The sequence below is a fragment of the Spermophilus citellus genome (genome assembly GCF_964194105.1).
Source record: "Spermophilus citellus genome assembly, chromosome: 9".
NCBI classification, from domain to species: domain Eukaryota; kingdom Metazoa; phylum Chordata; class Mammalia; order Rodentia; family Sciuridae; genus Spermophilus; species Spermophilus citellus.
Window position 1 is genome coordinate 6608191 of NC_138191.1, and position 12072 is coordinate 6620262.

Genomic DNA, 12072 nt, shown 5'->3' on the forward strand with positions numbered 1-12072 from the left:
GGCTTAAAATCTAGCAAAAAAGACAACAGAGAAATGACTGAGAACAATTGCTATAAAAACTTTTGAAAATCAGAAATTAATTTTTATAAGTTTTCCTAATAGTAAATAGTCAGTTTGCATGTGTCAATTCCCCAAATGCATAATATTTGGCGGAGGGCAGCTCACTGAGCTACACCCCCAGTTTTCTGCATTTTTTGAGACAGTCTCACAAAGTTGCTGAGGGTTTTGCTAAATTGTGGAGGTGAGCCTCAAAACTGTGATCCTCCTACTTCAGCCTCCTGAATCACTGGGATTATAAGAGTGTGCCACTATACCTGGCTACATATATTTTAAAAAGAGCATTTTGATTTATTTTTTGATAGGTAGTATGCCTAATCTAAGAATCTATACTGTACAACCTTCCCCCATATATAAAGGTCCTCATGAAACCAGATTAGCATATAATCCAAAGGCCGGCTGGTGAATATAAAATAAAACAAAATAATCTACTATTCTTGAGGACTGAAAGACTTATATTGTTTCAAGCATATGCCCAACTCAAGATCCGGGATTAGGAGTTGAGGCTATAGCTTAGTGGTAGAGCACTTGCCCAGAGTGCGTGAAGCACTGGGTTTGATCCTCAGCACCAGATAAAAATAAATTTATATTTAAAAAAATACTGTGTCTATCTACAACTAAAAAGAAAAAGATCAAGGACTAGTATTTAGAAAAAGGATAATCTCATATCCCTTGGAAAATACCATTTATGAAATAAAATATTTTCAATTTTTACTATGTGCCTTAATGATTTTCTTTTCAAAGGACAAAGACCATGATATAAAGCTGTTATACAGCTCCTACAAGAAGTATCAGAAAAATACCTAACCCAACAACTGGCATGTAGCAAGGATTTAACAACACTCAATATTTTAATACTGGTAGTAGTTGTAGCAATGGCAGCAGCAGCATTTTAAGCAGTTACTAAGCAAATGATGGTCAACTGACTATTCTCTTCAGTTTGTCCCATTCCGAAAGAATAATCTTCCAATGATTTCACTTTGGTAAGTCTGCTACTACTTTACAATGGTATTCAAGGTTTTTAATAAACTGGTTATTCTCACTATTTAAAATTGTTTAATCTTATTTCCAACATACATCTCCTATGATTTAGTCAACTCAGTTTTCTTTACTGTCTCCAAGAAATCATATTTGCTTTTGCTTCTGTGTCATAATGCTTTCTCTCCCTTAAAAGTACAAAGTTCTATCTTTAATATGATGGATTTGGGATTCTAAAATTCAAAATACTCTGAAAAATCAAGGTTTTTATCATAATTCATTAGTGACAAAACCTGACCTGCACCTATTTTAGTCTTAATCATCATAATTTCTATGCAGGGGCTGGGGCTCAGCAGTAGAGTACTTGCCTAGCATGAGCTGGGCCCGGGGTTCGATCCTCAGCACCACATATAAATAAATAGATAGATAGATAGATAGATAGATAAATGTATTGTGTCCAACTACAACTAAAAAATGAATTTTTTAAAAAATAATTTATATGCATATTTACATGTTACAATGCAGAAGTATTGAGGTGTTTGATTACAGAGTGCTTTTCCAAACACTCTGGTGCCACATCACCCAATCTATGTAACCTTTTTAAAAGCTGGGAAACGGACAAATCTTTGGCATCAAAGATTCTGAAGGATGGGCTATGGACCTATGTTCTCAGACCTACATCTAAGCTTGTAATGACTGATCCATCCCTGAATACTTATTATTCACATAGGATCACAATGGGGGCAATTGAGTTTTTCTTACTCCACATGTCAGCATCTGGGGATACAAACAAGTATTTGAATGGATGGATGGATGAATGAATGAATGAATGTCTCTATAATTTCAAACACAATATTCGGCCTATAGCAAATGTTTCTCCTTTTCTATTTTACATAAATATCCCGTGTTACAATGAGAAATTTATAATTTTTTAACATATATATTTCATATAGATGGTTTTCTAAAATATATTAATTTTATCAGTGACATTTCTCAGCACGTTTTATACCTCTTCTGTCCCTGTACCATCAAGGGTTGTCTAAGAAAAGCAAATATGCTGACTGATCTCACTGTATATTCCTGACCAATAACTTTAAGTGAGCCCTTATTGCAAACAACTTATTTCTCTAATCCATGCACTCCAGCACCCTTCTAGATAACTACTTCATCCCATCTTCACTCCCTTCATCAACTGCCTACTGTCTGTCTGACAATGGCAGTAAAAAGGATCAGAAGAAAATTGCCAAAACAACCTATTGTTTATCTCCCCACTTATCTCCATCTATTTCTACAGACTGCCTTCCTTCTTAAACAATACATAAGTTGTTTCTACTTCCAATTCCTTGAGGACTAAATCCTATCAGTTTTGTTCATGCAACTACATCCCCCTTTCCCATCATATCATCTTACCTTTCCTCTGGATAATGCCAATCATCATGAAAATACACTAAAGTATCTCCTCATCCAAGAAAACTTTACTCCACATGTTCCTCCAGTCTCCCAATTTCCTATTCATCCTTACAATAAAACTTCTTTTTTTTTTTTAAAGAGAGAGTGAGAGAGAAGAGAGAAGACAGAGAGAGAGAGAGAGAGAGAGAGAGAGAGAGAGAGAATTTTTAATATTTATTTTTTAGTTCTCGGCGGACACAACATCTTTGTTGGTATGTGGTGCTGAGGATCGAACCCGGGCCGCATGCATGCCAGGCGAGCGCGCTACCGCTTGAGCCACATCCCCAGCCCACAATAAAACTTCTTGAAAGAGTTCTCTATAATCCCTATCCTCAAATCCTCATATTTTCTTTTCATGAATATATAATCACACGTTCACAGTCACCACTGCATATAAACTTGTCAAGGTCACCTTCATGTTGCTAAGTACAATATCAATTCTCAGTCCTCTCTATTGGGGACCACCCTGAACAGGAGGATGCATACACCTTTAAGTCTTGAGCAAGGAGGTACTAGACTGGCATTGCACCCATTGCAATGCATGTAGACTTACCTCTGCTCAGATAGAAAGGTGGAGCTCTGGGAGTTGGCATTACCCAATGGGAGTGGGCTGACTCCTTGTTCCTTTGTAATCCTACCCCTTGCCTGTTTTTGGATAGAATGTTCCATCCAATAGCTCCCTCCAATAAAAGCCAAGTTTCAGGGCGTGCTCCCCCTCTCTTGCCAGCCTCCCATGCTTTTCTCTTGCCCCTCCTTGTGAGAGCTTGTGGCTGGAGGTGGAGAAGCCATCCTAAAGCCTGTGAAAAAGGTTTCTTTTGTGTGTACCTCAAATTTGTTTTTATTTCACAAAAAATTTGTGTCACTTCAAATTCACCTGAGTGACCCCGGTTCAGCAGTCCGGGCTACACCTCTCATCTCACCAGACCACTCAACAAAATTAGAGCAGAACAGTCCCTTCCTGTCTTCACAAGACTTCCACAATACCTGTCTTCGTTCTTCTCCCTCACTGACTGGTCAATCTCTCCCCTTTGCTGGTTTTCTTCTTCATGACAGGTAAATATGAGAGTCCTAGGACTCTTCCTTATTCCATCTACACTTCCTTCATAAATGACCTGATCCAGTCATTGATGACTCATAAGTATCCATCTCCAGAAAAAGACAAGTGGAGACCTCTTCCTGGAACTTCAGACTCTTATACTAAATGCATACTTGACACACTGGCTGGATGTGTAATAAATAGGCACTTCAGGCTTGACATGTTTAAAATCAATTCATCTTTGCTCATCACCAGAAATCTATTATTCCCATGTGTTTCCTGACAACCCCAACCAGAAATATGAGGTCAAAAATTTCTAATCAGATTTTGATTCCTTTCTGTCCCTTGTAATCCACATGCCCATTTGTTCAGCAAACTCTATCAGATTTATCTTCAAAATATATGTAGAATTGATACTTCTCACTATTTTGACAGACATCAGATACATGTGATCATAATATCTGACCTGGAATACAACAGCCTTCTAACTTGTTCCTGGCTTCAATTCTCATATCTCTTACAGTGTTCTCAAGTCAGCAGCAAAATGATCCTATAAAGCCTGAGTTAACTGTGTCACTCCTTTAATCAAAACCATAATGGCTTCCTGTCTCACTCAAGAGTAGAAGCCAGATTTCTTATAATGCTGTATAGAGAGTATTTAATCTACCCTACAATCCCCTCTACCTCACTTCCATGTCTTACCAGTCTCCCTACTTAGTTCCCCGTAGAGGGTACAAAGATCCTCCTTTAGTGTCCCAAATACAACAAAAAATAAGTCGTATTAACTCAGGGCCTTTTCATTTACTACTGCCTAACTAGACACCCTTACCTAGATAACTGTATGGTCTTTTTCACTTGATGTCTTTGCCTAAACGTAAACTTATAGAAAAGGCATTCCCTGACAACCCTATATAACAGAAAGATCCCCGTTCTCATCACTCTCTTCTCACACTCTTTATGCTGTTCTTATATACTCTAATATTCCTCTCATTATCAGGTACACAATACATTTATTTGTTTATTGTCTGTACCTTATTCCACTAGGAAATGGACTTTTGTTAGTTCAGTTCATCGTTGTATCCTAACACCTACAACAGTATCCTATCACAATAAGTAGGTTTCAAAAATATTTGCTAAATTAATTTCATGCCATATGAGAGTTTTGACGTTATTGGCTCCAATTTGTCCTTTTTCTATTTTACTTTTCCCTTTCTTATTTCCTAATTTCTAATGACCAACCTGGGTTTCATATTTCTAAAGGCAAACTAATGTACCTGCCATGTATCTTTTTCGTTAGTTGTTAAAACAAATTCTTTGTGAAATAAAAACAAACAACATTTTACACAAAAACAAGTATTTTTATATTCATTTCGCTCAAATACATACTTTCTTAAATTTCCCTATAATTTTTTGTTTGTATGTCATGAAAGAATTCTAGGAGCCTTACTATTTATAAATGAAAATTAGAATTTCAGCATTTTGCCCAAAGAAAGGAAATCATTCTTGACCCTTACTGACTCACTGTCAAAACATTAAACAGAAGGGTCCAGCAAAGCGCAGTGGCACACACTTAGAATCCCAGCAGCTCAGGAGGCTGAGACATAAGGATCAAAGAGTTCAAAGCCATCCTCAGCAAAAGCTAGGTGTTTGTTTGTTTTTTTCTTAAAGAGAGAGAGAGAGAGAGAGAGAGAGAGAGAGAGAGAGAATTTTTAATATTTATTTTTTAGTTTTCGGCAGACACAACATCTTTGTATGTGGTGCTGAGGATTGAACCCGGGCCACACGCATGCCAGGTGAGCGTGCTACCGCTTGAGCCACATCCCCAGCCCAAAAGATAGGTGTTAACTAACTCAGTGAGACCGTGTCTCTAAATAAAATACAAAATAGGGCTGGGGATGTGGCTCAGTGGTCGAGTGTGCATGAGTTCAACCACCCGTACTCATTCCTTACCAACAAAAAAGAGAAGGGTTGGAGAGAAGCAGCATTCTCGTCATTTTTAAAAATGCAGAAAAATAAATCCAAGTGACATATATAAAACAGCAGGATATCAATATACAGAAAAGAGATTAATTTAAAAACATTGATAATCCCTCTAGAAATGTATATAAAAATAGAAATTTCATGTTTCCTAACTGATCAAGGAGGAAAACAGAAACTTTGCCTATGGGCTTATTTTGTGAATCCATTTCGGCAATGGGCAGTGAAACTAGGAAATAACAACTGTCAAACTCCACATACCAAATTTAAGTGTTTCCAATAAAGATATACCCAAATTCTGAACATACTTTAAAACAAAGAGTACTTTTTACCTACTGAATGTAAACTTTAAACTCAGTGAGTCCCAATAGCAGCTATCAGATCGCAGTTTGTTTGTTTTTTGTTTTTTTTTGAACTTTCAAAGCAATTATGTGTGAATGACATTCTTGTAGCTTATGGAAAGATATTTACCTGTACAACTAGGTTTTCCATCCAGGGTCAAGAGTGTCATGTTGTTACACAACTTATTATGGTTCCTAATATATTTAATTTAAAATATAGTTCCAAGGGCTGGGGTTGTGGCTCAGTGGTAGAGCACTTGCCTAGCATGTGTGAGGCCCTGGGTTTGATCCTCAGCACCACATAAAAATAAATAAAATAAAGGTATTGTGTCCAACTACAACTAAAAAATAATTTTTAAAAAAATGTAGTTCTAAGGAGAAATACAGAACTCAGACCATTAGAATTTCTTTGCTCAAAGAGGTAAGTTCAAACTTTATTTCACAAACAACTTTGAGATTTATGTTTTCAAATCTCTGGAATAGGGCTGGGGATGTGGCTCAAGCGGTAGCGCGCTCGCCTGGCATGCGTGCGGCCCGGGTTCGATCCTCAGCACCACATACCAGCAGGGATGTTGTGTCCGCCGAGAACTAAAAAATAAATATTAAAAATTCATTCTCTCTCTCTCTCTCTCGTTCCTCTCTCACTCTCTCTTTAAAAAAAAAAAAATCTCTGGAATAATCCAGAATGGTCTAGAGTCCAAAATCAAAGAAAACATCTTTATAGCACAAAGTTCTTTTCCATATATAATTACAGCAGTGTACAAACTCTAGGAAATTCTAATCATATTAATAGGACACATATATTATATAAACACAATGGATGATAATCTAATCATATAGTAGACACTCAAAATTTTAAAAAATCAAAATTCATAGTGATTCACAGTGTACTCCCTATACATTCTGCAATAATCCACTAAACTTGGGAAAGCAATCAAATACAGGACTTACAAATACAGGACTTCCGCTGTGGACAGAGCTCTGCAGGAGACCATGTGCTTATTAGCCTGCGTGAGGCGCTGAGTTCAATCCAAAGCATCCAAAGTGTGTTTGTGTGTGTGTGTGTGTGTGTGTGTGTATACTTTTGAATAGGAATTGATCAAAATTGTTTATCACATCCATACTCTATTCCCTCTAGACAGTGAAGACCTCTAACCACACTAATACTTGCCATACTAATCCCACATCCAAATAATAAACCATAGATGTGATAAAAATTATGTAATATACTGTTGTTAATATAAGTGCTCTGAGGCTGATGTGACTTGCTCAGCATACACAAGACCTTGGATTTGATTCCCAGCAAGACCAAAAACACAAATAAAATTAAAAAAAAAAAAAAGATATTCTGGGGCTGGGATTATGGCTCAGTGGTAGAGCACTTGCCTAGCATGTGTGAGGCACTGGTTCGATTCTCATCACCACATATAAATAAACATCCATCAACAAGTAATCAAAAAAAATTTAAAAAGATGTTCTGGTCTAACATACAGAACGTCTATCATGATTGGAAAGAGTACAGGAACACTTTGACTACACACTATTTAGCAAGACAATATAAAATCAACTAAGTTTTTAACAAGTACTACTAATGAATCCTTGGAGATTAACATTAGTAGCTTAAAAAGTAATAAAAAAATTCCTAATATTTTCTCAGTTTTTAATATGTGCAAAGCTCTAAGCCTATTGTTTTATATATCTCATTTACACCTCACAATAACCATGAGGTAGTTACTAGTAACTCTTTTTTTTTTTTTAGTTGTAGTTGGACACAATACCTTTAATTTATTTATTTTTATGTGCTGCTGAGGATCAAACCCAGTGCCTCACGCATGCTAGGCAAGTGCTCTACCACAGAACCACAGCCTCAGCCCGTAACTCTCTTTTAACAAATGGAAAAAGAGACTTGATGGTCAATAAAAGGTGATCCAGGTCAGCCTCGCTCCTCTTAACTACTACATTATGTTACCACCAAGAAAAAATTTTTAGTTCTAATGTTATTATTCTTCAATTATATCTGGCATACCTGCTACCTCACACTCTAAACTAGATTTCCTATTACCTCTTTAACCAATCCATCATTTCCTTTATGGATTTATCTATTCCTTCATTAATTCAACAAATATTTCCTGAAAGCCTCAAAATCCATTTTGAGAAATGTGGCGTGCTCTTGTATGCAGCAAATGTACAAAATACAAATATGGTCCCTTTGAACTTTAAGTTTTAGAGATAATTGTAGAAATATATAATTATAAACAAAATGTACTACTATAAATATCAGCCCTAATACAGCAGGAATTTTTGTTTGTTTTCTGTACTGCCATCATCAAGAGAACCTGGAGGGGCAGGGAACAGATCTTAGAAAAACATTTAACATTTAAGCTGAGACTCGAAGTCTCAGTAGAAAGTGGCCAGGCAAACCGTCAAGTGAAAATGATACAGAAAGAGGGAATAATATGTCTAAAAAGTCCCTAAGATTAAAGATTAACAGAAGATTAATTGAAGTAGTAAGAACACCAAATGGAAATAAAAGACAAATGAGAATAGCTCGCAAAGGGCCTTGTTGAGATTTATTAAGGACCTGAAATTCAGAAGGCTCTCAGCAGCAGAATAGCAAGATACAATTTATATTTTGAGAAAATGTCTCTGGTTGCTGTAGAACAAATGATAGAAAGCAAGAGTTTTTTCTGAAACACAACACTCTTACAACGTTAATCTTAATATACTAAACTAGAAATGGTAAAACTGGAAATAGAGAAAAAAGATGTATTTAAGAGACTGAGATATAACTAACATAATTTATCATTAAGATGTCTCAAAATAAAAAATAAAAAGGACTGGGGATGTGGGGCTGGGGTTGTGGCTCAGTGGTAGAGTACCTGCCTCACACATGTGAGGCACTGGTTCAATCCTTAGCACCACATAAAAAATAAAGTTACCGTGTTCATCTACAACTGAAAAATATTTTAAAAAGGACTGAGGATGGGATTCAATGGTAAAATGCCTCTGGGTTCAATCCCCAGTACCAAAAACAAATTTGCATATATATATATGTACGTGTGTATATACACATATGCATATACACATGTGTGTATAAATGAAAAAGTTAATGGAGGTTTTTTTAGCTTGGTAAAGGTAATTTATTAACTTATTTAAAATTCCTACATATACTTCAAAGCATTAAGTAGTATACAATAAAAATACAGTGTTATCTGTTAATTAAAATTTTCTTTAAATACTAGGAATTATTTTTTCATTTAAAATTGCCACATTGTAGCATATTTTTAGCTTAAAACAAGTAAAATCTAATTTTTCTCATCTGTGAGAAATTTTTGTTTCACTTTGTGGTCTTTATTAATCATAGATAATGGTTGTAATCATTATTTATTAACATTAAGAAGCAAGTATAAATGAACTACATTTTTTAAAAAAATGTATACCACATTATGTATTTAAATTCATCCTGGGTTTCATGCTCTTTAAATTTCTTATAGATGTACTGGATGTGGTGGTACATGCCTGTAATCTCAGATGCTCAGGAGGCTGAGGAAGGAGGATTACAAGTACAAGGCCAGCCTTGGCTATTTAGCAACACCCCGTCTCAAAAATAAAAAGTTTTTAAAAGGGCTGGGGATGTGGCTCATGGTACTGTGTCCCTGGGTTTCATTCTAGTAAATAGGGGGAAAAAATTCTTACAAGTGACCATCCTATTTCTTGGAATGTATCAACGGGTAAGGAGATTTCAGTCAGGGAGAAGAAAGTGCAAAAGCTCTGAGGAAGTATTTTTGTCCTGTTTAAGAAACAAAAGGGAAACAGTTGCATCCCCTTTCTGCAACTAAGTGAGTAGGAGATGAAGACAGGTAGATGAAGAGAAATAAAAGACATGCAGGACAGATTACAAAGGGCTTTGCAAATTTGTAAGAACTCTGGTTTTTTTTACTCTGAGATAGAAAAACTAAAAGGTTTTGACCAGTGAAATTATCTGAGGCCTTAAAAAGATCACCCTGGCCGGGCACAGTAGTGCACATTGGTAATTCCAGCAACTCAGGAGGCTGAGGTAAGAGAATCACAAGTTTGAGACCAGCCTGAGCAATTTAGCAAGATCTTGTCCTGTCTCAAAATAAAAACTAAAAAGCACTGGGATGTGGCTCATTGGTAAAGTTCTACTGGGTTCAATCCCCAGTACAAAAAAAAAAAAAAAAAATCACCCTGCCACTGAGCTGAGAAACAAATTTTTGCTCTAATAATTTGTAATCATCCTCTTCTTTCTCTCAAACTCTACACAATGTAGTCAGTAAGCGAAAGCTGTCAGCTTTACCTTCAAAACACATGCAATCATCATTTCTGACTGCTTCAACAGCTACTACATATGAATGATTTTGCTGTTAAAGAAGAAATAGTATTTTTAATGCTTCTACATACTCAAGAAACTTGTTTAATTGAAAAAAAAGTTTAAAATCTGACAACAAATGACAATTATTATATTTATCAAACATTATCAAACAAACCCAAAGAAGTCAAAACTCCCTGAAATAATATAATCTGTTCAAAAAAGCTCAAAGCTGGTAGATTTTAAGGGGTAATTTCAGGAGTAAATTTTACAATGATAGTATTCTGCAAACCAAAAAACTTAAACATTATTCAGTCACTGAAATGAATTTAAAGAAATAAAAGAGCACAGTATTTGGGCATCGTGAAGTGTTTTTCAAATTCTACTATTATTTATTTACCTTAGGCCTACTAGATGCCATCACCTAGTGTTATATATCACTCATTTAATTCTGACAATAACCCGGTGAGATTTAAATAACCACATTTTAAAGATGAGCAAACAAGCTTGGAAAAATGACTTAGCACCAAGATTGTAAAGCTAGTAAATGGAAGAAGTTGGAGCTGGGGATGTAGCTCAGAGATAGAACATCTGCTTACCATAGGTTCAACCCCCTGTACAAAAACTAAAATGAACTGAATGCAAGGCTCCTACTGGATATTTATATGCAAAAAGAAAAAAAAGTAACTCAGACAATTACCTCATATCATACGCAAAAATGAACTCAAATACACAACAGACACAAATCCAAGAGTAAAAAATGTAAAACTCCAAGAAGAAAATATAGGAGAAAAATCTTAATGCTGTTGAAATAAGCAAAGATTTCTTAAATGATACCAAAAGCATGATTTACAAAAGAAAAACCGGATAAATTGTACTTTATCAAAATTATAAACTTTTGTCCTTCAGAAGGTACTGAGCCTAAGAAGACAAAATGATACATTTGAGGTGACAGATTCTTGCCCAGAATACAGCAGACTTCTAATTTTTAAATGCCCTGATTTAATCATTATACAATGCATACAACTTATATATTGAAACATAACACTATATGCCATAAATATGTACAATTATTTTGTCAATTAAGAATAAAAATAGGGGCTGGGGATGTGGCTCAGTGGTAGAGCGCTCGCCTAGCATGCGTGAGGCACTGGGTTCTATCCTCAGCACCACATAAAAATAAAGATTTTGTGTCCACCTATAACTAAAAAATAAAAAAAAACTTAAAAAAAAGAATAAAAATAAAACTGAAAAGATGAAGACAAGCCACAGACAACTAGAGACTTCCATGATAATACACTTTCCTAAAGTCTTTCTGGCAGTCACTCCTAAGCCTTATTTGCTGGCCTGATTTGGTCTACTAGCCTTTCAAATGCTGAATTTCCTTGGGTTTGGTTTTTCCTACTCTAAATTCTATCCCTGGGTAACATATTGTATTTGCATATAATAAACTATACTAGATTGTAAGACTTTTAAGATGCTGACAGTATCTTGACAAGGTCTACTCCTCCTCCAGTCTTTCCAATTTCAGTGTCACCAGTTGCTCAAGTCAAAAAACTAGCATCATTCTGATAGTCTAGGTCCATTTTTCCCAACCTTCAACCTAATATCAAAACTTGTGAATACCACACAGATAATATTCAATTACACCAAGTTCTCTCCACTTCCATTATCTAACTTGTCCAAAAAACCAACAACTCTTGCCCAGAATACAGCAGACTTCTAATTTCTTTCTATATCCACCTTATTTTCTTCTAGACCAATCTGCAGCCAGAAAGTTGTTTTTAAAAATATTCAATCTAATTTTCAAACTTAATACCTTTGGATGTTTACTGCTCTTCAGAAATAATGGTCCCCAAATCCAGTCATAACTTATAACCTACGTTCTGCAGTATGGTACAGTG

The 12072-nt window shown here is 35.6% G+C and overlaps 1 protein-coding gene across 7 annotated transcripts in view; it reads right to left on the reverse strand.

Annotated features, from left to right (window-relative positions):
* The window catches only part of ASH1L (ASH1 like histone lysine methyltransferase), a gene marked incomplete at its 5' end in the record, with an annotated part of 178804 nt that overhangs the window by 151581 nt on the left and 15151 nt on the right, over positions 1 to 12072 (reverse strand). For 4 of the 7 annotated variants that reach the window (XM_081306510.1, XM_081306509.1, XM_081306513.1 and 1 more), the window contains one exon: positions 2446 to 2564. The exons of the other annotated variants lie outside the window; for them this stretch is intronic. The remainder of the gene's footprint in view (positions 1 to 2445; positions 2565 to 12072) is intronic. 7 annotated transcript variants of the gene reach the window in all.